This window comes from Armigeres subalbatus, chromosome 2 (genome assembly GCF_024139115.2).
Source record: "Armigeres subalbatus isolate Guangzhou_Male chromosome 2, GZ_Asu_2, whole genome shotgun sequence".
NCBI lineage: Eukaryota > Metazoa > Arthropoda > Insecta > Diptera > Culicidae > Armigeres > Armigeres subalbatus.
Genome location: NC_085140.1, coordinates 92,419,727 through 92,445,563, shown reverse-complemented (window position 1 = coordinate 92,445,563; position 25,837 = coordinate 92,419,727). Strand labels below are relative to the sequence as shown.

Below are 25,837 nucleotides of genomic sequence, written 5' to 3'. Positions count from 1 at the left end.
ATCATTGTCGAGAACCATTTTCACCGGATTACTGTCCGACATTCTGGCTACGTGCCCGGCCCACCGCAGTCTTCCGATTTTCGCGGTGTGAACGGTGGATGGTTCTCCCAACAGCTGATGCAACTCGTGGTTCATTCGCCTCCTCCACGTACCGTCCGCCATCTGCACCCCACCATAGATGGTACGCAACACTTTCCTTTCGAAAACTCCCAGTGCGCGTTACCCGTATTACCCAATGCAGCGCTCTAGCCAGTGCTTCACCACCGTGTTTAAACAGCTCTCCTGGTAGTTGGTCAACTCCAGGGGCTTTGTTGTTTTTCAACCGGCCGATCTCCTCCTGGATTTCCTGGAGATTCGGAGCCGGAAGTCGCATGTCCTGCGCGCGTGCTCCTAGGTCTGCCATATCGCTATTCAGGTGCTCTTCGTAGTGCTGCCGCCACCTTTGGATCACCTCACGCTTGTTTGTAAGAAGGTTCCCGTTTATGTCCTTGCACATATCGGGCTGTGGCACGTGGCCCTTACGTGAACGGTTCAACTTCTCATAGAACTTTCGTGCGTTATTAGCGCGGTACAGTTCCTTCGTCTCTTCACGGTCTCGATCTTCCTGCTGGCGTTTTTTCCTCCGGAAAATCGAGTTTTGTCTGTTCCGCGCCCGTTTGTATCGTGCCTTGTTCGCCCTCGTGCGGTGTTGCAGCAATCTCGCCCATGCTGCATTCTTCTCCTCAACTAACTGCTCACATTCGCCGTCATACCAGTCGTTTCTCTGATCCGGAGCCACCGTGCCTAGTGCAGCGGTTGCGGTGCTTCCAATGGCGGATCGAATATCTCTCCAGCCATCTTCAAGAGATGCTGCGCCTAGCTGCTCTTCCGTTGGGAGTGCCACTTCCAGCTGCTGCGCGTAGTCTTGGGCTAGTCTACCGTCTTGCAGCCGCCCAATGTTAAGCCGCGGCGGACGACTCCGACGCGTGTTGATCACCGTCGAGAGTTTTGAGCGCAGACATACTGCAACGAGGTAGTGGTCGGATTCAATATTCGCACTGCGGGAGCACCTAACGACTTCGAATTAGCTCAACGACGCTCTGTTATCCAGAGTAAGCTCAAAGACCTTGCCGAGCGTTCCTCTTTGGCAGGTTTAGTCATCAACTTCAACAAAAAATAAAACTTTGGGCGTAAACACGGCGATCCTTCCATTAACACAATATCTTGGTAGCCAAATGTCGTCAGACGATCGACATAGGAGCAATGATAAAGATCAAGAAATCGAGGGATGCCTTTGCTAGTTTAAAATATATCTGGAAAATCAAGCAGATAAGTGAACGGAACAAAACCCGATTTTTCAACTATAACCTGAAATATATGCTGTTATACGCTAGCGAAACATGGTGAGTGCCTGTTTTGTCGTGTTTCTGCTCAGTAAGCAGAAAGTTCGCGCGGCCGAGTGAGTAAACAATTGATGAAGATCGGAGGTGTTCCAGGTAGGATTTAGAACATTCGTAAAATCCGAGTTTTTGGTTCTGTTTTTAATGTGCGGTGAATAAGTGTGCGGTTGAACGTGTTTTGTTTATGATGCGAAACATTGGTAAGATCCAGGTTACTTTGTCCTCCTTTGGACGGTTCGTAAGTAAATTGATGAATATATTTTAATAATTTTTCAGCATATACTGTTATTGACAAACGCTCTATATTGTCGAATAGAGCTCCCTATTATTCACCTTACCCACTAACAATAATTTTCCTTCCCGAGACATCTATGAAGGTAGTATGGGTTCCCTGCATCTTCACTATAGACACTATAGGTTCCATAGACGAGCTGAGGCGAAGGCAAATGTAGCCAAACGAACTGTCAGTTAGTATAGCCAAACGAGCATGACGTCACGATTGAAATCCAAGCAACGGAGCGTGTGACGTCAAATTCACGTGGTACACTGTGAAAAAGTGGAAAAACACACTTAATCGAAATGACCCAACCGTTCCTGCGCTCGTCTATGGAACCTATAGTGTCTATAATCTTCACTAGTAGTTTTTGAACTAACATTCCTTCCCTTCCTTCCGTGATTGTAAGGACGTGGCCATGTATACAACTGCTACTGTATAGGAAAAGGTACTAATCCCAAGTATCAATTTACGACAATATACAGTAGATTGCTCAATTGAGCATTGTATAGCCACCCACGATATGTACAATCACAAATGCTATACTATACGCTAGCGAAACATGGTGTTTACCAGTGGAGAACATTCAACAGATGCCTGGGGAACATAATTCGTGCATGGTGGCCTCAAAACTGGATTTTAAACAACGACGGAGCTGTTGTTGTTACCAGAGGCAGATACCAACTGAAATTCGGGATCGGAACTGGGGCTGGGTCGGTTACATCTTATGTAAGGAAACGGAAAGAACGGCGGAAACAAAATCTGTAAACATGCATTAGGTTCCATTGGGCTCCAGCAGCGGGATATCGCAGCAGAGGCAGACCGAGAGGCTCACGGCGGCGCAGCCTCATTAAGGAAATGAAAGAAGTCAACTGAAATCTAACCTGGCAACAGGTTAAAGCGATAGCTGGACATCGCTTAATATGAAGATCTTTCAAGTCGGCCCTTTGCACCACTGGCACTGAAAGTGTACAGGACCCGTAAGTAAGTAAGTGTCCATGAGCGTCGATCTTATGGTTACATTTGATGCCACATTGATGTAAAAATGAGATTCCACGCAGAGATCAAAATAATAAATAAACTGAAAACAAATATTTTATTACATATCCAAAAATATCCATTAGTTAACCTTACAAAAAAATCACAAAAATCGAAGAAAACTCAGGTGGTATTTAAAAAGCCGTGTCTAACCGCGTAAAAAACCTGGATGTATACCCTCTCTCGCACTAAATTGTCCACGTGGTATGTTAACGTATCTATGTGGCAGTTTGTGATTCTTGTCTGATTTATTTTGGAATCAACACATCTGTTTGATTGTTAATAGCAGAAAGTTTTTATATGTGTTATAAATTCGCATCCTGGATCACCTGTATTACCTACATTAACTTTCCCAAATAAGGACATTTTCGAAGCTCTAAAAAAGCTCAAATTCGCTCACGCTTTACTGCATTCTTCTTTGAAAGCTAGTGCATCAATAGGGTCATAATAATAAATCTCAACCAGCTAATTCTTATCATCAAGATCTCATTTTTGCCAACAGCAACCCCGACCGACATCAAGAAAGCTCACGTGGCTACCGTTTCATTATGGTGCAGTAGTTCTCTCCCTCTCCATAAATCTCCGTTCTTATATCGCCGCGTAGATCACTAAAAATACGATACTGTGGAAAACTATCAATGTATGTGAGTGTACGAATGAGCTACCGAAAGCTCCAAAAGCTCACACTGGCATGATATGTACATATCTTCAATAAGTATTATCAATTTGGTGATCAAAATGACGTCATATATCCCACAACAAAGCGGATGTTTTGTTTATTCAAGCGTTTATGGTAGCGGAGCTAATGCATTAATGTACTATAAATGGGATATCTTTTGAATGTTGTTGATGTTGAACAACATGCATATGTCTATATAGTCAGTTGGTGATGTAGTCCACTCATCGATGAATTAACCTGTCCCCAATGTCACGCTGTCTGTCACACGTTACAGTGAACAGAGATTTGAGAGTATCGTATCATGATAAAAATTAATAAGACAAATAGAGAGAGATATCTGCAAGTGACCCGAGTATTGAAATGTAACATTGTTATGGATTTATGTTGATTTTGAAAACATAAAACAAAAACTAGTAGGTCTGAGTAATATTGAAAGTTAACAGCATCATTGTTCATGAAAAGATTCCGCTTACTGACCTTCAGCTATAATGAGACGTAACGTGCTAGATCAACTTTTTTGCTTGAACAGTCAAATTATACTCAGAGTGGATGCTCGGCAGCGATCCCTTAACCGTTCTAGTGGGATCTTCAAGCGATTTGACCGCAACTAGTCGATGCATACCTGTATCGTATTAACCACTGAGAAAAGTTATTTTATTGCTCCACCAGTGCAAGTTTTGCGGACAGTATAGCAGCGTCGCTCTATAATGTTGAGCAACCAAACATGGAAAGTTATATCATATCTCTAACTTTTTGAATTTTGCTACTATCTCCATTATGTACTGATTTTCAACCTTAGTTAGTTATAGTTTGCTAGAAACCAAAGGGGGGGCGTTCTGGCCACAATGCGCCCCATTTTATCGTCTTTACCTACTCTTTCAACTTCAGTTTAAAATGAATTCGAAAAATGAGTCGCAATCCTAATGGATCAAGTAAGGATGATGTATTTTCGAATATATGATCACGTGTTGATATTGTCAGCCACTCGGTTTCACCTGAGTCTACATCACGTACTCAAATGATCAGAACACTTCTCAGCGCCGCAAGTTTAAAGCGCCACCCGAGCCCCAATCAGTAATACGCGAACCTCGTTCGCGATCAGATCGCGCTTCTCTCCCACTCGATCGAACAAAACAGCAAAATATAAGTATAACATACACAAACGAGAATCGAGAAGAAAAAGATAGATAAACGAATCTGTTTATCACAAGGGTGTTAGGCACATGATACCTGGATTTTCTAAGCTGGCTCGAGATTGCTTTTGCTATCGGAGGTGGTTGAATTTCGCAGTTTCTTTATCGCCTGACTGCTTCAACGATTCAGTGTGAGTGCATTTTGTGTTTTATGTGACAATAGGACCTGTGCGCGAAATTCGGTGTCTTGAGAAAGTCTCAGATTAGGGTGCTTCATTTGTCATACACACAAGACGACAAATATGCAATAGCAAAACGCATTTCATTACGTCACTTCAAATAATTTTGACTCGCTTATTACGACTGACCAACAAGGTTTGCACCGTTCATTAGACTCTATGGTGATCGACAGGTGGTTAGATCCCCCAAAACCATGTTGTTCGCCACGAACCCAGACTTCTGTCAATTAATCAATTAACTCCACGCGTCTCAGTCGAAACCTTGTTGAAGTGCAGGCGTAGAGGGAAGAGTGAATGATCGCGATTGCAAATGCGCGCGCTTATTGCTTCGAACAGCAATGCAATCACGTTCTGAGTTCTAAGTTCCGAACAGACGGCGGGTGACCACCTGGAAAGGTAATAACAGCACAACATCTACGTCAACATGCGGCAGCAAGGTGGAACTGGGCGCTGCAACCTGAGAGTGGAGATAGTCACGGATGACATCATTTGGAGGCGTTTGTGAGAATATTATTTTTCGGTCCGACCGTTTGGAATGAATAGAGACTTGATGATCGAGACCGGTTCGCGCAAGAGTTGGCACCAACGCGAGAGACTCGGATTTGCGGCGTAGAATTTCCGATTTCGGAATGGAAATACTGATGTTAAAGGTGATGAGTCGATGAGGTGTGCGCGGTATGCGCAAAAACGCGGATCGTGTTTTTACGAAGCAAAAGTTCAAGAAATACGGCTCATATGATTAACAACTGCACAGAACACGTTCCATGGTGCAGTGTTTGTTTTCATTTTCTTACGTCGGCTTTATTCCGGAGATCTTCGATGGGGGATTGTTTACTCCTGATCCTGACCCATGACGGTTTACACATTGTGTGCTGATATTGGGAAGATCCATTAATTACGTAACGCAAAAATTGGCCATTTTCAACCCCCCCTCCCCCCTATGTCACACTTTTTGTATGAATCATTCAAAAATTTTGTATGGATTGTCACACTTCGGTCAACCCCCCCTCCCCCCTCAAAGCGTTACGTAATTTATGGATATTCCCTAAGAACGTAAAAATTAGCCATTCAAAAGCGATGTTGATAATGAGTTTTCAACAAAGAAACTAAGTTTGGATCTCATGATTGAAAAACATACAAAACCCATAAGTTGTCATGATAAGTGTGGTATCATAGGTACATATATGTATATAAAATTTGACCTTCGAGTCATTCAAATGATGGTTTATTGATGATGTCAAGTCGCATTTGTTCGTTGTGAAATGACTCATAATACAATTCAGCTTAAACGTTAGAACTATTTCCTCGATCAATAAACTTTTGCTGCCACTTAACATACATACGGCAGATTCTGCATTTTTTTGCACTTTTTCTCCATATAATAAATTTTAGACACATGATCGCTGGATGTATCTTAATTTAAAATAAATTCACTACGGAGACCTGTGGTCTAAAAAATGAATTTCAGGAGGAGGGGGTCGCCCGAAGTGTGCCGACCCATCAGGGTTTGCAGAAATCGCTCTCAATAGATAACGATAAAAGAGAGGCAAAAACCTCTTCGAATCATAACCAGCCATGAAAACAAAACTATCGCACTTGTCAAGTTGAAAAAAACTGATTCGGATGGGCGGCCCCCACCGAGGGGGTTTGATAAAACGCTTTGTTCTCGCTCATTTTATGTTGGGGACTATACATTTTTTCGCACAGCTGTATAAACCAAGTTGTAGTGCATCATCAGAACTGGTGCCCCCCGCAATTGGGGCTTATTAAAAGAAATTTATCATGGATTGTAGCCCCCCGAATCCGTTCATTATTGTAACAGGTACCGAAAAACGTCTCTCACGGTATGCTACCTATCGAGAGTGTATACAGACATGATAAGTGAGAGATTTTCTCATTCACCTTTGGATTCAAACCCTTCGACCCATACAAAATTTTCAGATGCTTCATACAAAAATTGTGATATAGGGGGCGGGGTGGATTAAAAATTTCAATTTTTTGCGTAATTAATGCACAGTTCGAACAAAACCTATAAATTTCCATTCAAGTCGATGTAACAAATTGACCTCCGTGTTCAACCTTCCTAGTCTGTGTGTGTGTGTGTGTTCCTTTTTTTTTAAGCCTTCTATTGCCCTGGTCCCTCCGGGACTTACAGGATGTCAATACTTCGGAGAGGGGCTGTGCTGATACACTTCACTTGTCCAGCCTCTAGCAAGCATTGCTAGTTCGCTGCATTTTCCTCATCATTACTGATGACAGTATGACTGCGTATCTCCACTATGACACGTTTTGCATTTGGCGGTCGTACAATTGCTTTCACTTCTTAATTACGGTACGGCTCTTCCGATACAGTTACATCGATCATTAGGCGTACCGATTGAGTGCCGAGGTCGGTCCAGTGATTCCGGTTGAAGGCTGGCTTCCGGTTCACTGATTTTCCCACTATCGGTTACTACTCATCACCTTCGCTCACTGTCCAGTGCCCTCTGGTCTTCACGCCATTTCGCTGCAACGACACCATGATCTGTGTTACTGCTCTGTTCACCACGTTCCAAGTATTCCCATCTTTGCACATTTTCTGAACGATGTTGTCGGGATTTATGCTACGAGTGCTGTCCGTTGAGATCAAACTCCGTTCTGCCCTGAATGGTGGGCAGTCGAATATCACGTGCTCCGGTGTTTCTTCACAGTTCGGACAGGCCATACAAAGTGGAGACTTTGCGTGTCCGAATCTATGCAAATACTTCCTGAAGCATCCATGGCCTGACAGGAACTGCGTCAGGAAGAAAGTTGACTTCTCAGTGTTTTCTGTGCAGGTTCGGAATAAGCCGATAGAACCACCTTCTTTTCGAACTACTGTCCCAATCCTGCAATCTTGCGTGCACCCGTCGTTCCACGTAGTCCATAGCAGGCACAATCTTCCTCCAATAAAATTTTGATGGGGGTCATGCCTACTATGACGCAGACCGCACCCATCGATATGGTCCGGTACGCACTTGCCACCCGCACAGCCTGTATGTGCTGTTGAGCCGTGTCAGGTTCCTCCCAAAGTAGCTCACGCAACATCTTCCTAAAAGCATCTTTTTTCTATTCAGTTTCATTAGAGTCATTGGAAAAACATCAAAGCACGAAAATGTTGCATTAAGATGTCAAAAACGTTCGAATTGTGATCAATGTTTAATTAAAATTGCAATGCAGTACGTGTTTGACATTTGGAAACAAACAAACAAAGAATACTGCACTTCATGTTTCAAACACGAAACAAAATTATTAAGTTGCATATTTTTTACCATGTAACTTCAATGCGTCTTTCAAAATTTAATTGTTTGTTTAAATTAAGTTGCAGATAAGTAGAATGTGACTTCATGTTTAATTCAGCATCGTTCAATGTTTTGACAACTCACATTTTTTTCCTGTGATGGTGCAATCAAGTAACAGAAAACCCGAGTACAAAACTTCATAATCGTATGGTTTTATGGTGAGTCAGCACAGCATGCAGTCCCTTCGAAATGATGAATGGTGCTGTGGTAGAGTGAAGGACTATCAATCACAAGATCCATAAATCAAATCAAGTTTTATATTTTTATTTTATTTTTTTTTCCGCTGTAGTGTTTTGCAACATTATTGCAATTTTACTGCAATCGAAGGCTCCACCTCTTGCGCTTTTTAGATTGAAAGAGAGTTATATTTGATGGCACATACGCACTATAGGATTTCGGGCGGTCATTAATCGAAAATGTCATGTCTTCCGAATTATTTTAAAATATTTTCTCTCCATTGTCAATACTCTAATTAAGAGAAATTCTGAATTTGAAGTCTCTAGGTGCACTAGTTCCAAAGATATAAGGTGGCAAAGTCAGAAATGGGTAAAAAGTTAGCAAATTTTCTGAAAAATATTTTATTTTCAACTATTTATTGAAATATTTTTAAATGTTTTTTCTTCAATGTTAATACATCATTACAAAGGTTATTGTATAAGCTTTTAAATGGTGTGCAAAACTAATGGTTACACTGTGAAAAAAATTGAAAAAAATGCGGAAGCAATATTTTTTCCAAAACGACGCTATTTTCAACTTTGATAGTGAAGAACTTTTTTCCTCAGGAATCCCCAGGTTCTTTTATGATACACATCAAGGACAAAGCTTCGACTAAAATGTCCCGAAAGAATTTCTTGCCAGTATTTGCAATTAACAGAGTTAAGTCACTCTGATTTTTTTCATTTGTTTTTTACCGTGTTTTGCCTCTCTCGTACTCCAAGGTTAATGCTCATTCCAAAAACGAATGTTTGATAGAAGGCCCGGAGACCCCTAGTGGTATATATCAACTAACTCAGCGCGAAGAATTGAGGTGATGTCTGTATGTGTGTGCATGCGCGTCTGTATGTATGTGCGCAAAAGAACGCAATCGCCATTTAGACACTTATTTGTGTCCGATTTTCTCGCAACAAGTTTCATTCGACGGGAAATCTAGTCCCATCGTTTCCTATTGAAAATGGGTCAGACTGAACTATGCGCTCAAAGGGTATGGTCAAAATACATTTATTGGTAATAACTTCGACTTTATTTATAACCATTTGAGCTCATTTAATTAACTTTTCAAAGGAGTAAATGAATAAAACCCCAATGCAATGCAGCACAACGGTAACGGAAGGATTTAACAGTTCGCTCATATATTTCCTGTCAAATTTTACTGTTTCCGTCGCCATTCCGCTGAAATGCGTTTGGGGCTTGAGTGGTTTGAGTCATTCTCTAAACCTAATTTTCTGAGCTATTCATTAGCTACTGATGGAGAACTAAATATGAGATTTCATAATATGTAAATATTTATAAATCTCCTGGAATCAATAATTCCCGACATGTTTATTGCAAAAGTAAAGACGAACAATATCTTAGTTAGAACGGAGCGTATGAAATTCCTGCTAGTGTTCATGAATGTCTGGCTAATGGTAGGGAAATATTTATTCACTCATCTACACTTTGAGGTTCACTGGCTGAACAACCAGCGGAAAGTCAATATAAACAGTTGAAGAAATTTAGAACTCATAATGCAAGAAAATGATCAAGAGAGGCAAATGTTGACATTTTCCTTCGTGCCTTACATGAATCAGATCCATTTTAAGCTCGATTTGGATAACGAGGAGACGTTGGAAAAAATTTTCACTTAGTTATTCTTATGCCATGCGTAATTTTGTAATATTTGAAGATTTTCAAAAGTTCTTTATCTTCTAATACTTTAGATGAATTTATCTCATCTTCCATCGTTGATGGAATTGAAGAAAATATCATTGAAGACTTAAACCTTGACACAGAAAAAGAATGATGCTGTATATAACTTGTAGAAATCATGAAAACAAATCAAAAGTAATTCAAATAGTGTTGTTATTTAAATTAAAAGAATTTTGCTTTTCGGAAGAATGGAGCATTCTTACATTCCACAATGAATGTCCACATTTTTTGAGAATATATTAATCTCATTTTTGAATAACTTGTACACGTAAAAATGTCATGGATTGCGATTTCTAATTTGCTAATACCCTTTTTCAAAAGTTATTTTCAATTCTGATTATTTGATTAACATTTAATGCTTTATGATCCTTCAGATCCTAGTACTTTGTCAAACAAATTGTTCTAAATACAAATTGTGAGGCATGAGAGTGAGAACAAAAAATATCACGGAATGTCATGAAATTAATGTCATTTAACATGATCGCCGCCATAATGTCCATAAATTGCTGAACTTAGTTTTTGTACAGCCCCTTCCTTCTCCTTAAGAAAACGCACGAAATTTCAACTTCCCAAATAGGTTTGCTTTGTCACGTTAATCGAACCTATGAAAAAAATAATTACGTAATTCATAGACGATCCCCAAAGGGGGGGGGGTTGGAAATTGTATATTCATGCTATTTCGACCATACACAGCTAAAACTAAGTGGAAAATCACTTTAAAAGTCCAATTTTATTTTTGACCGCTCGCTTGTATGGGGATCCCCCATAGTGATACGCAAAAATTGTTTCTTTCCGAATAGTTGCAACACAGTGCAATGTTCACTAGTGAAACAATTTGTGCTGCTTGAGTCTTCGTGATTGCTCCTGCCGCCCAGACGGGGACACCGTATCTGAGTACAGAAGTAGAAACGCTGGCTAGGAGTCTTCTCTTTCTGCTATTCGTCATTACTCTGGTCAATGCTGTGGTGGCTTGTGCTGCCTTATCGCAGACGTAATCGACGTGGCTGTTGAAGTTGAGCTGCCATCGATCATCACAACCAGACGCTTTACTTCTCGCTTCGACTCGATGGTGACCTCCCCTACCGTGATTGTAGTCTGCTGAACTGCTACCCGCTTTGGGCTGAAAGTCTCGTTAATAAAGACATAAAAAACTGCTTTCCAGTTGCTGATTATTATCACTTCGGTTTTCTGGTGGGCTAATGCCAGATTTTTTCCGCATAGACGCATGACCTCCATAGTACGTACTTCCACCTCTTCTACTGTTTCTCCGATTACCACGTCGTCCGCAAATACAACTATCTTTACGCCTCTTGGTAGTCTAAGCTGCAATAACCCGTCGTGCAACGCATTCCACAACGTCGGTCCCAGGATAGAACCTTGTGGAACGCTAGCTGTAATTCGTACTTTCTTTAGTCCCTCATGTGTTTCGTAATGTCCGATTCTCGAAATAGCTCTTTAGAATTCTGCAAAGGTATCCCGGAACCCTCATCATGTGTAGAGAGTTAGCTACTGCTTCCCAACTCGCATTGTTGAACGCATTTTTCACGTCTAAGGTAACCACAGCGCAGTAGCGATTACCTCTCCTCTTTTGCGTCTTGACTGCTTCAGCTGCTTCAACGACTTCCCGACTAGCGTCAACTGTGGATTTGCTCTTTCTGAACCCAAACTGCCTGCTCGATAATAGATAGCTAATCTGTTGAGGATGACCTTCTCCGGGAGTTTTCCGACCGTATCTAGCAGACAAATAGGTATGAAGGACGAAAGGCCCCCGGGTGGGTGGACGGGTAGGTTTCGGCAGCATTACTAGTTTTTGCCGCTTCCAGCAATCGGGAAAGTTTCCTTCATCGTGCTACGGAACATATCTGGGTTCACCTGGATCGCTGCTCTCAACACCAGGTTAGGGATACCATCTAGTCCAGGAGCTTTGTTTGCTTTTAGGCTTTTCGCAGCAGTGATGAGCTCCTGATTCGTAAACAGGGCTTCATCCGTACTGGTGTTATTCTCGGCATACGCTGTGGGTGGCCAGACCGTTGGCTCGTGGTGTGGTAACAGACCTTCGATAATTGTGCTAAGCTTTTCTGGCGGTATCGATGGAACTCTAATCTTCGCCATAGCGACCCTGTATGCATCCTCCCAACCCCATGGGTTAGCATCTGCGTTACGACAGAGCTCTTGCATGCAGGCTGCCTTGCTGAGCCTAATTTCCTTTTTGAAAGCAGCTTTTGCTGCGCTGAACACAGGTCTACGCTCTTCTCTTTCGACATTGTTGCGGGCTCTCTGCATTCTCCTTCTTGCTCGAAGACAGTTACGACTGAGTTCGGCGATTGTTCCATTCCACCAGAAGACTGGACGGCGGACATGTCGTGGCTGTACTTTTCTCGACATGGTTGCATCGCAGGCTCGAGTCAATGCTGCAACCAGCTCGAGTCAATGCTGCAACCAGTCAGGTTTACCAGATTGCGCTCAAATCTAATTGCCTCTGCTAGCACCTCCTTGTTAAAGGTTTCTGTCTTCCACCTAAGCTCTTTGGTATCACACTCACGTGCTTGCATCGCTACTTTCTCTCCGACGCAGTATCGGACCGCCTGATGATCGCTAAATGTATAGCCTTCGAAGACTCTCCAATTTATGTTCCTCGTTAATGCATGACTGCAAAAGATAACATCAATTATGGACTCTCTGCCTTCTCTCCGGTAGGTCTCTGCCTTCTCTCTCCTCGATCCTTCGTTAACCAGATCTACGTTTAGCCTAGCAAGTGCTTCCAGCAGACTCCAACCTCTTTGGTTAGTGAGACGGCTGCTCCACTCTAACGCCCAGGCATTAAAGTCACCAGCGATGACGACTCCCAAGTAACAATTTCCATGCTTCTTGGATTTATCTAATTCTTATTGCGGACTTATGACAGCAATTACGAAGCTTATTGCTCAGTTTTATTGGCGCTCTTATTGCTATCAATAAACCTCCCATAAATCTGTTGAAAAATGCTTCAAAAGTCAAATGCCTATTGACCATATGAACAGATCTATGGTAGTGATGAAGAGCGTAATAAATCCAATTTTCTACGCTCGAATAAAGCTACAATTTTTGGTCATAATGTGGTCATAGGAATTACCCCCATAAGCAAAAATTTTCTGATCAAATTTTCCATGATGGCCATATTGAAAACGGAAAAGCATTTCGCAGTCAGTGAAATATATCACTGAAATGCATGATTTAACGAAATTTTCACCGCTTGTCATACTTTTTCCGATAAATAATTTTATTAATTAATAGTTTGGGAAAAAATACTAATCGATTTAGTGGACATCCTAGATGTTGTGGTAATCAATATTTTCGATTTATTTCCCTGAACTACGTTATATGGCCGGCGCGTGGTGTTCAACCTTATTTTTTTCACAACATTTGACCATAAAATCGGAAGTGCATTTCTTTTCAATGGTACTGAATCGAAACAACAACATTAAATAAAATATTATTTTTTTGTCATCATCATAATTTTCATCAACAATCCATTTTGATATTATTTTTCTGCAAAGATTTGTTTCTCTTTTTTAATGCCACATTTTGACAGCTGCCGCAGCTAAATTCCCTTTTTTGCGGGTGGTTTAAAAAGGGTTTCTAAATGCTCTTATAATAGGTTTATAGTGGTTATCTGGAGAGGGCCACTTGGCAATATCTTTCTCTTATAGTGGTCATCAGAAGGTTGCCGTGTATTACTCGGTTTTATTGTTAGATCTTATAAATTGATCTTGAAAAACATTCTTAGAGCGGAATAAAACTTAAAATGTTACTTGGGAGCTGGCTCCTGTCGGTAAGCTCCGCTACTAACGTATCCAGCATCTGATTAAACTGATCAGTTGTCCAACGTGGGGGTGCGTAGCAGCTACATATATAGACACCGTTAACTTTGGCGATCACGAAGCCTTCAGCTGCACGGTACACGATGCCTTGGAAATCCACTGTGGTTTACCAGACATCGCCTGTTTATACGCTGGAGATTTCTGACCGCCAGTAACGTGGTCTCTACATCCATCATTCCTACAGATTAGGCATTTCGGTGACTTCTTGCCAGCAGCTTTGCGCTTTGTGGCCATCCTCTCCAATTTACAATTTCGTGCCAGATGGCCAAAGTCTTGGCACCTGAAGCACACCTCTGGTTGCTGAGAGAGGCTCAGTGAGCACACCGACCAACCGACTTTAACTTTGCCGATTTTCAATGCTTTGTCGGCAGCATCTACCGGAAGCTTTATTCCTGCGTCCTGTGTACCGGATGGTTCCCTTCTTAGCCTGATTGTCATTTCGACGTCTCCTAGATTAGATTGCTCCTTCATTGCTGTAATTACTTCGTCTGTCGTTGTAATCTCATCCAGATCCACGCATTGGAGGTTCACTTCAAGCGCCATAGCTCTCACTTGCGCTTTATCTCCCACTACCCTCTCTGTTAGCTCCTTATATGATGAGCTCTTGTTCTACGATCCTTTTTTCAATTCGGCACCGAAGTCCTTCAGTTCTGGAGCTGTCCTAATTGTCCGGAGGACCTCCAGATATCCTTCCTCACTAGTCTTCACTAGAAGCGCCTCGCCTTTCTTTTTCACGCGTCTTTTGATGACATTTTGTCTTTCGCTCGCATTGATTCGATTCTTTTTCGTCTTCTTTTGGACCACCTGCCAGGGTGTCCTTCTGTTGCCATCGTCGGTCTCTTCTGGCTGTGCGACAGCCATGCGTTTGAGTAGACCGTCTCTTTGTTTTTTGGATCCTCCTGGTCTTTCCTGGTCTCCGGGCGAGGACATATGCCTCTTAGGCACGGAAGCCGGTGTGTTTTCCGGTTGAACTAGCTTCTCTTTTCTGCTCTTGTTGGGCTCTTCCGGAATCAGTCCAGGTGTGTCCTTTTGCAGTGCCGCTGATGCAAGGGCGTGTTTTGCATCAGTCAATTCTCTCTCAGCTTTTTCTGCTCTCTGCGTTAGGTTGTGCCACTCCGTCATGGCCGACCCAAGAGCCCTCCGGATCTTTAACACCAGCTCCTTGATGTCCTTATGCACATTATGCTTCTTGTAGACGAACTCGTGGAGCTTTTCTGCCCAGTTCTTGACTACTAGTATCTTCAGCTGTTTTTGAGGCACGTTCCAGAAAATGTTCGTGGGCGGATGCTGCTCATTATTATCGCCTTGGTTGCTTACTTACAGTGGTGCTCAGGGAAAACACGCCCAAAATGTTGTGCACCACTGTCATAGAAGAATGCGGTATTTTCAAAGCTTTTCATTATCGAACTCTGAGTAAAAAAAGTGATTGTGGTGACCCATTTTGGTGGACCTGAGTGGCCACCGGAGTTCCATGTCCGTAAAAGTGGTCAATCCATGAAACTTATCATGAAAGCGCGCAGGTTCTTCCTAGCTCTTCATTATCGTACTCTGAATAATAAAATATCTGTTAAACTGGTCAATTTCTGAACGAACACTGGGGTCCTCCAGAAGATCCGGAATAACCACAAAAGTTTTCATATCTTTCTATTATCGAACTCTGAGGAAGACACGAACGGAGTCCTTCAAGTCCAAAATTGAGGGTCACGACTATATTGTCTTGCTCAGAGTGCGTAAGTTTATTTTTGTAAAACCTCTTCTGGGTCGAGTTTTGTTAGTTGGCAACTTTTAGGAATTTTCGGACATTTCACGGATATTCATGAAGGACCTCTTGTGGCCACTCAGGTTCATAAGAGTGGGTAGCGATAATTTTCTATTACCCAGAGTACGTTAATGAAAAGCTTTCGAAAAGCCGCGTTCTTCTTAGCGAGTTTCATGAATTGAACATTTCTGCTGATGTTCCGCATCTTAGAAAAGACCTCCGGGCAGGCTTGCCATAAACTCCTCGCCGAATGGAAAATGAGGAAGAGTCAGAGTTTTTTTGAGGAGCAAATATTTGCATCAAAACTCACATCAATGAGCATCATGAAACCCAAACTTGTGCTTCGCAAAACAAGAGCGAGTTTGTCGTTCATTTTTTTCTTGTGATGCGTCACTCACTCACAATCACACTCAAAACAGCCTCTACGATTTTCATCAGACACACAGCGTTGCTCCGGAGGCTTAATGAGTGCTCTTCCACCCGAAGCCACACTCGCATGTGTTTTTGCCTTTTTGCTTAGCTCTTCCTCACTCTGTTTGTTTGGGCCTCGGTTTTATTTACGCTTCCAATCATTCGTGAGGATGCGATTGCAGTGTTTTGCTGATGATGGTTTTATTTAACTCTAGCGAGTTTGAGGAGTTTTGTCAAACCTGCTTCCGGGGCCTTGGGTCACGACATTCATTTGTTACTTAGGCTGTGAACCATTCCACAGATTCGTTTAACTTTTAGTTAAAATTTGACACTTCGATGGTTATTTTCCCACCGTGGTTAAAATTTGACTCCGAAGCCGACCCCTCTGAGTTTTAACAGATAAATAGTTATTCTGAACGAAATGTACTTGGCGCCAATTTTCTCGCGAACAAAGTTTAACTATCGAACTGTCAAATCTAACCATGCTCCGGAGCAGGGTTATTTTTAACCACGGCGAAATAACCATCGAACTGTCAAATTTTAACTAAAAGTTAAACGAATCGGTGGAATGGTTCACAGCCTTAGAGTACGACAATAAAAATCTTTGTGAAAACCGCACTCTTCTATGATGAGTTTCATGAGTTGACCACCTTTACGGACGTTCCGGATCTTCCAGAAGACCTCGGGATCCTTAAAAATGGGTCACCATAATTATTTGTTACTCAGAAAAGAAATAATGAAAAGCTTTAGTAAAAACCGCGCTCTCCTATGATGAGTTTCATTAATTGGCCACTTTACCGAACGTTCCGGATCTTCTGGAGAAACATTGGAGAAAAAAACGCACACGTTTGTAATGAGTTTCATGACTTTTACGGACACCGGACCGTAGAATAACAAGGAATTGTTTTGATACATGGAAATAGACACTGGGTACATTCTATTGGGGTTATTGCTACGCAAATTTGTGAGCATTTCCAAAATTACCCTTCGAAAGGCAAGAAATCACGCCAAAAAATTGGCCTAAGAATCCATGTTCCTTCAAAACCGATTCCTAAGAACCAGAATGGCCAAAATCTGTCCGTAATGACATCCGCGGAATCCATACCTTCAATTTGGTTCCAAAAGATTGAAAATCAGTTCGAAAATGAACTTTTGAGAGCGATATCAAGTCGAGGTCATTCTTGCCCGCTACTGCACAATGTGTCACTTTTCTGTTGTGGCGTTCCTAGAGGTCGCTAAAAGCTGATTATCACTCAAAAATGTTCGTACCATACCATTGACCCATTGAAGAAAAAGAAGAATCAGGCAACGGCAAAAAGTTATCCACCCTTTCCACAGGCGATAGTACATATTTGAGCAGATCGAACTACCTTCCTTTTGTCAGTGAAGAAAATTACAGATTCCATATAGACCTGTGCGCTGATTGAAAATTAACCGGCGGCGTCATGCCGTTGGTAATCGGCGACGGCGGCGTGGGTAGGCATGGGTCGGCGTGAACTTCTTCAGAAATTCTTCAATGAGTTCGTTGGGAAGCTCATCAATAAATTCCTCTGGACATTCCTTTAGGAGTTCCTCCGGAAGGTATTCCTCCGAAAATTTCTCCAGAATTTTATTCGGAATTTTACCCGAAGTTCCTCCAGGAATTCCTTCCACCGGAAGTTCCTCCAGGGATTCCACTGGAAGTTCCACCAGGAGTTAGCTGGGAAGTTCCTCCAGGAATTCTTCGAGTAGCTCCTTCAGGGATTCATCGGGAAGTTTCTCCAGGAATTCCTATAAAAGTTCCTTCAAAAATTCTCCTGGAAGCTTCTTCAGGAATTCCTCCAAAAGTTCCTCCAGGGATTCCTCCAAGAATTTCTCCGGAAGTTCCTCCATGATTTCCTTTAGAAGTTGCTCCATTAATTCCTCCGGATGTTTTTCCAGAAATTCTTCCGACGGTTTCACCGGAAATTTGTTGAACGTTCCAGTAAAAATGATCTCTTAACAAAGAACAGACTAATCAATAAATAAGACTAAAATTAAAACTTTCCCCAAAAATTAGAAATTTTCCACCAAAAATTGGGAAATTGCCAATAAAGAAATCCAGGGTTGTTACGGAGATCCTGAAATATTTTCCGCGCCAAATCCGCGCCGACTAAAATCAAATCCGCGCCATTTCCGCGCGACATGAAACTTATTCCGCGCCAAATCCGCGACCCTAAACTAAATTCTTAGCAAATACACGTGAAATATCAATTTTAGTAATAACAATTTACTGAACGTATTTTATAAAATTCGTTCGTTTTTATAAAATTACTAATTTTTAATTGATTTTAAACTTCATCTTCAAACATGTGTGTACCAAATTTGAAATAAAACCAAGTAAATTGCCGTTAATACAACAACCGTTCTAGATGGTCCTTTTCACCATTAAAAACCGAGGCTTAGTGATCAAGAACTAAACAGCCAATATTTTTATAAGTACCGCTGATTGAATGAGATTATGGTTTTGGCATGTTTTGTTCCGTTATTGTCAGTGGAATTTTCCTTGATCGAACTTTATCAGTTGCATTGATATAAAAGGAATGTTTAGGCCAGATTTGAACGATTATAGAAAATCTTGGCAAATAATAAAAAATCTTCAGAAACCGCAATTTCTTCAGAATTAAAAAAACTTTGTTGTAATTATTGATCACAAGGCGTAGAGATTATGGAATTAGACCATACAATTTTATTTTTTAAACAAAACTTCTATATAACAATTATTTGAATAACAAGAAACAAATAATACAAAATCTGGCATAGTTGCTCAAGCTCTTTTGATTTGCAAGTCAGAATCCTGAGTTTGAAGAATTTATACTTCGAAAAATTTCAGCAGAAATATCTTCGTAAATTTTATGGAATAATTTGCGTAGACTCCCGCAAAAAATAGTTCGGAATTTGTGCCGAAAGTCATTCTTCAATTTTTGTTACAAGTGTGTCTAGAAGTGTCAAGTGTCACAAGTGTGTTACAAGTGTCTCATGCAGGAAATTCCAAAAATTGACATTTTTAGCGCCAATTCATCCGAATTATTCCGGCAGGAACTCCTGTGTTGATTTTTAATAGAATTGATATCAAAATTGTTCATCTCAGTAATTCAGAAATTATCCTTTATATGTTTGCAAAAATCCAACTGCTTGTCGCCATAATTTTCCCTAGAACGTCTGTGGAAATTCCTCCGGATATTTATGTAAAATTTCCCCTGAGAATTTATACGGAAATTTATTCGAAAATTTTGTCATAAATTCAAGTAAAATATACTAAAGAGACTACATGTGGATGTCCCTTAATTAATTCCTGCAAAAATCGTTTTGGAAATTCTTGCAGAAATTGATTGGTGACATCCTGCCGAAAAACTCCCGGAATATCTTTCGTTTAGTTCAAGGTGCAATTTTTAAGGATTTTTTACAGAAACCCTTGTGATCATCATATAACAGGAATTTTGGAGAAAATCGCAACATAAATTCTCACAGTATTTTTTTTTGGAAATCTCTGCAAAAACTCTTGCGGAAAAACAGTAGAAAATTTCCTCCTTCAATTCCTGTGGAAATCGTTTTGGAAATCTCTGCAGACATTCTGTGATGAATTCTTGTGGATAAACGTCCGGGAACATTCCTGTGGATTTTTTGACAGTAATTCCTGTGGTCAGCGCTCCAAAAATTCCAATGGAATTTCCTCCAAAATATTTCTTTATAATTTTTCGGATTTTAAATTCTGCAGAAATCCTCTTTAGGCTGTCGAAATTTATTTATTGAATTCCTCATAGAATATTTCTGAAAATTCCTCGAGAGGTTTCGATTTTTTTTATTATTCCTGCAAAAATACCAAAGGAGTTATCCAAAAATGTCGCAAAAAATTGCTCCTGAAATTACTGCAATTTTTATTCAGAAATACTATTTAAAATTGGATTTTAATAATTCAACGAATTTCTGCGGAAAACTTATTAAAATAAAGCATCTGCATAATATGATATATCATGCTATGAGATTCATCGTAAAACATCAACCAGAAACTGACAAGTATCTCGAAACTACGACGAAATAAGACGCGTCATGTTTCAGAATAGCTTAAAAATTACAACAAGTAGCGCCCCTCTCCTAAAAACATTTGTTTAATGAATGCTCAAAACTGTGATCATGGTATTCAATAAGGGCTTGTGAATATCCGAGAAATAATGTGAGTAAATGACTTCAAACTTTGCATGTTATAGAACATGCTAACGGTAATAAAGCCCATCTATTTAGACCACTAATTTTCAAATAAACGTCCTTAGATCTAGATTTATTTGTTGAATTTTCACCAAAAACTAAATCCGCGCCAAATCCGCGCGAAGCCCTAAAATCGTTAAGTAAATCCGCGCCAAATCCGCGAAAACCGCGAAATCCGCGAAAATCGCGAAATCCGCGTAGTCGTAACAACCCTGGAAATCAAGGTATGTAATCAATAAATGAATATAAGATTTCCCTAAATAAATGCAAACTTTCCATAAACAATTAAGAATTTTCCAAAAAACTAAAATAAATTAGCACTTTTAAAAGCAAAAATTGCATTAATATGAGAAGAATTTTCCATTGAGAAAAAAATATAATTTCCATAAATAAATCAATATTAGCAATCAACAATTGCAATATTTTCCACAATATTAATTTTTTTCTCCACAAAAAATAGATAAAGAGCAATCCACCTAGCGGTGATGGTGCCTTTCTCGTGCATTATAAAAAAATATTTTAGCCATTACTTTTGAGTCCATAGTCCGATATGCCCAATTTTCAATAGACAATGAGACAAGATTCTGCGTCGAATGCAATGCGAGTAAATCGGTTAAGGTCAATTACGACAGAGTCCAAAAATGGCAGCCGCATTGGCCGTGCTAGCCCTCATCTCGCGTTTTTGCTCGCACAAATGTAAATTTTCAGGCGATTAGCATATCTGGAAACATTTTTTTGGTGTATGCTGCAGGTGAGCAAAAACTAAAAACTACTTTTCGCTTTTGTCTGTCGTTTATTATTCGAGTTATGTGCCCCTGAAACGATTCACCTTAATGATAAGTGCCTGAAAAACGAGTGTCCATAATTTCCGGGTCCATAGTCTGATATGGCCAATTTTCAATAGGAAACAATGAGACAGGATTCTGCGTCGAATGCAACTTGTTGCTAGTAAATCGGATAAGGATGAGTGCCTGAAAATGAGAAACATTTTTACGCAATTGTTCTATGAAAAATAGTATTTTGGCTATAATTTCCGAGCCCATAGTCCGATCTGGTTAATTTTCAATAGAAAATAATATTTTTCTGCGTCAAATATAACACTATGGGTCTCCGAGCCTTCTATCAAAAGTTCGGTTTTGGAGTGATCCAATAGCCTTTATGTATACTTAGTATACGAGAAAGGCAAAAACCATTGAAAGATAAAGGCGCTATAAACGTTCGAAATCTTACATGATATCGTGACGGAAATGCATAGATTTTTTTTAAACTAACAGCTGAATAAATGCTAATTGAACAGTAAGTTGAAATGCAGGCCAAGTTCTAGTTGAAATGTAGAGCAATTGAAGAAGATATCTCCCCGAATCAGTTGATTACTGTTATAGCTTACGAAAAACTTCTCTCATGATATGGTACATATAATGAGTGTGTATCTACAGAAATGATGAGAGATTTTTCAATTATCTCCGGATTCAATATCTGCATAAATTGTTGTACGAGAAAGTCGATAAGAAAATTAATCTTTTATGCATTTTATTTTTCCAGTGTTGGGTCATCCTGTGCTGACAGCATCTGTTGGAGAACCGAAACGACACACACAACAACCCGACATATATCAGAAACAGATTTCCACCAACAAAAACTGCTTACGTAAGCCGGACGTTTATTGCATCGGCTTAGTAATCAGTTGTTGTGGAGACGCCCGGTAATTGCTGGGACGTCTTCAATGCTGTCTCCATCATCATCGTTCCCACACAACAGCAACATCAGCAGTCATTGCAACGGATTTTACGATAAGCTCCCCATCGGAAATACGGGAAGGTGAGTTATCTAGCTTTATTCCATCACTGTTAGCACATTTCTCTGGCATCTACATGCGACTCGAATATGAATAGGAAAATGTTGACGATTTATTTTAAATGTATTTATTAGAACATGTTATGTTCTAATCTTTTATTTTTGGTCCAACCATAATTGTAGCTCATTAGAGAAGACGAATTTGGAAATGGGTTGGTGGATTTGCGGCGCTGTATTTTTCTAATGTAGCTTTGTTCCATAGTTTTCTCTTTGAGTTCAACTAAGTAAGGAGCCCAACATTCATCACCTTTTCAAGTTTGGCCTCTGGAATAAATTATTGTCAAATGAACCAAATTCTAATTGAATCTGATCGGCAACATCCTTGCTTTTAAGAGAAACCACTTTAGAATCCAATTTAAAAACATCACGCTTCCAAAATTTTCTGGTGTCCTATTAAATGACGTTTGTGCCTTCAAAAACGTGAGGGTGGGTTAAAACGGCTATTACGGCAGTCATTTTTGAACTCTTTCATGAATGTCCTCAAAGCCACATCATCGTGAATTCACATGAATTCCAGTGTGTGAAGGTGGAGACGCGGGATACATCATAAGTGAGTGACGCTAAGGCGTTATATTTCACAATATCGTTATGTCTAGATGAACAATAAAATGTGGGAAGTATTCCACAAATTCTTTTTTGTCTTTTCAATTAGAAAAATTATCTAAGCTTTTTTAGTGGAATGTCTTTAACTGTCTAAGACGATTTTAGTACTTTCCATTTAATTCCACTACGTTTCCTACGTTTCCACTACGAAGCGTAGTGGAAGTAAATTGAAAGTACTAAAATTGGGTTTCCTTTTTTTCCAATTAAATTATTTACATATATTACATATATGAAGTAAGTATCAAAAAACCATTTTGACTCGGGGAGGTGCCTTTTCTTCAGCTAGTGGAACATACCTGCCTTGAAGTCGAGAAAACATCTTAAAAGAAGCTGTGACTGACCAAGGGAATTTGAATACAGTCATCGTGAATGTTGCTAAGGTACGAAAACACCAAACACGTCAAAAAGTCATTCCCTCTTAATATGGCATTGATTCAATATAACGTTTCCATTCAGCCAATCCGAAGAGACGGCCCTCTTGTAATAACTCCGATGACAAAACAAAAGACAAATTTAAAGATGTTTAGGGAATTTACATATCTTCATATTGATTTCAATGCAAATTATTCTGACAAATAGAACAAGCGCAAACAAACAGCTATAATTTTGATTGTTGTGCAGTTTTTCCTATAACTATAGTTTGACGTTGATAATAAAAGCGCAAAATTTTATCGACAGATAAATCCGAACATCATTTCGAAAACCAATTAGCACATGCCGAGAGGCCCAGTTCGATGCCAATCTCCGGAGATGCTGGGTGTTAACCAATACGTTAAACAGCATAGCATCGCCAGTGGCGAAGTCTTCCCACCTCTCATGTATCGATGGAGAACGCTTGTTCCACTTACACGTCCAGTATCTAATTGCTCGATTTGACTTCGGATGGGACAACAAAGCACATTGGAAACGAAAATATGGATTCAGCGATCGAATCAAAAGCGTCAACGTCTTGTGAAGTATTAAAGTGACACCTACACGCATCGTTTGATTTGTTATGAGCAATCCACAATAGCTCCCTCATTCCGTGCCAGCATCGTAGCTATGCCGATCTAACGGAAGGTGATGACTGCCATGGCTCACAGTGACAAGTCCTCAGACAAATTCGCCATTTTCGATCAAAGGTTATACAGACAGGGAAGGACTGCATGGCATCAAACAATGTGTTATTATTTTCATCCATCACAAATACTAATGTTCAATCTTTTTTGATTTTGTTTTTAACATTTTTTTGTGATTGTGCTGCCCATGATCGCATATTAAATAACATTTGCATTTTTTGCGATTTTGAGTTAGGCGCATGAATTGTCTCCAAATTGCTAGTTGTTGCAAGTTGCTAGTTGGTGAAATCTGCAAGTTTGATCTAAAAATCTCGAACAAACTACCAAGTTGTTTTGTAACAATGAGCATAGTGATCGCATAATAGTAACACTGGCAAATTATTCCACCGGTTTGCCATATACCTTGGACAAAAATCAACTCAATTGATTTGCACTCTAATACCAAGCGATGCAGATATTGCTGCCGATGATTTCAACTGCAAAAAGTGTCTGCGAGATTTTCGGATTTTTTTGAAAAGGAATTAGATTTCTATACTAATGAATATCACAAACTTTATCGTTCAATTTCTCCCATGGCTATTTGTGTCGTTTGTTACAAATATGCGATCATGGGCCATATAGGGCATGAAAATACAGAGTGAACAAAAGAGAATTTCAAAATTGTAGTAAATTCTTCGAAAAATTCTCAATACTTCGAATGGCCACCGTGATTTTTCAGTCCCTTGGCTTGGAAACATACCTTTTTGCAAATTTTAGAATTTTAACGATATTTGCCTTCTTAGTAAAAGGCTTCTGATACTTGAAGAAGATCTGAAGGCCAAATTCACAAAGGTAATTGCTTACAGTTCTACTGTTTACATTCAGATCAAACACTTCTTTTATTATCCAATTGGGCTTATTAGCATCAGCCAAACGACGCATACAGAATCTGCTTGAATACTTCTAGATTGCTTTGAGAATAGGTCGTATGTACAAAAGAGAGGCTCTCTTTGTTCACGCTCTCTTTCGCTAATAAAAAAGGCTAGTTTTGCATTTTTTTTTGCTACATTTCCACTTCTACACGCTAGACAAAGCTATTGCCTTTAGATATTTACCAAGAAATCCGAAGTAAACTTTGGTATAGCTTTGTAATAGTCGAAAGAGAAAGGAAACAAAGAGAAGCTCATACGACATATTCTCAAATCACTCTAGACTTATGCTCTTTTGCCTTTAAATTTTTAATTCTGGATTACCGCACCACCATATCCTATAGATATTATTTATTTTTACTATTTTTGTGATACCACTAACTAAATCCGAAGCTTTCAGTTAGATAGACTGCGCATAAGTAATTTTAATATGAAAATAATGCATTATTCATGTATATGAATGCTCAACAATGTTGTCCAGAAACTACAATTTGTATTGAATAGTTCACTTGAAACGGATTTGTTTACTTTTTTATTTCCAACTGTGTAAATGTATGCTTTATAGTCTTCTTAATTTAATTTAGTAGAAGGTAAAATTGGGAAATAAATAGCCTAGAAATAAGTAGGTAATAAAAGCCTATTGCTTCACATTGATTGCACATTTCAATAGAGAAAATAGTAGAATTAAATTTACTTGTGGAATAAACTCAAATGTGGTGATCAGTTTTCGGCCACTGCGAAGCGCTTACGGTATAGTATACTGAAACGTGAGATTTACTCAGCTCAAATGAAAGACTACGGAATATGCGTTGGATGCGACCAGTAGAGTCACAATTATACGCATCAAACCAGAGCAAGTTTCCTTAGATGGTGTTCGGTGAATCGGTTGAATTCATTTCAAATATTTTGAGTCATTCTGTCATTCGTGCACTTAACTTCCGATCTACGCAGAATTGACCCATGTCAACAATCAACCTACATTAGTTGAAAAAGCTTACATCATTATAATGAGTGTATACTATTTTTGTAATTCTGCTCTTCCATTTTGGGTGATTTTAACATCTTTTACTGGAACAAGTTTGGGCTGGGAAACGAGATGTCGGTGAAACTTTTTTCTGGGGAATTCGACTCAAATCTGATAATAAAATTTCCTGGCATTCCAGAACATTTCTTAAAAAAAATCTAGTAGAATA

At 39.8% G+C, this 25,837-nt stretch overlaps 1 protein-coding gene across 1 annotated transcript in view; it reads left to right on the top strand.

The window, feature by feature from the left end:
* The first annotated feature begins 4,456 nt into the window (after nucleotides 1-4,456).
* Nucleotides 4,457-25,837, top strand: part of LOC134209968 (uncharacterized) — a 34,556-nt gene continuing 13,175 nt past the window's right edge. Inside the window, exons 1-2 of the mRNA XM_062685986.1 lie at nucleotides 4,457-4,694; nucleotides 21,764-22,039. The gene's annotated coding sequence lies outside the window, so the exon portion shown is untranslated. The remainder of the gene's footprint in view (nucleotides 4,695-21,763; nucleotides 22,040-25,837) is intronic.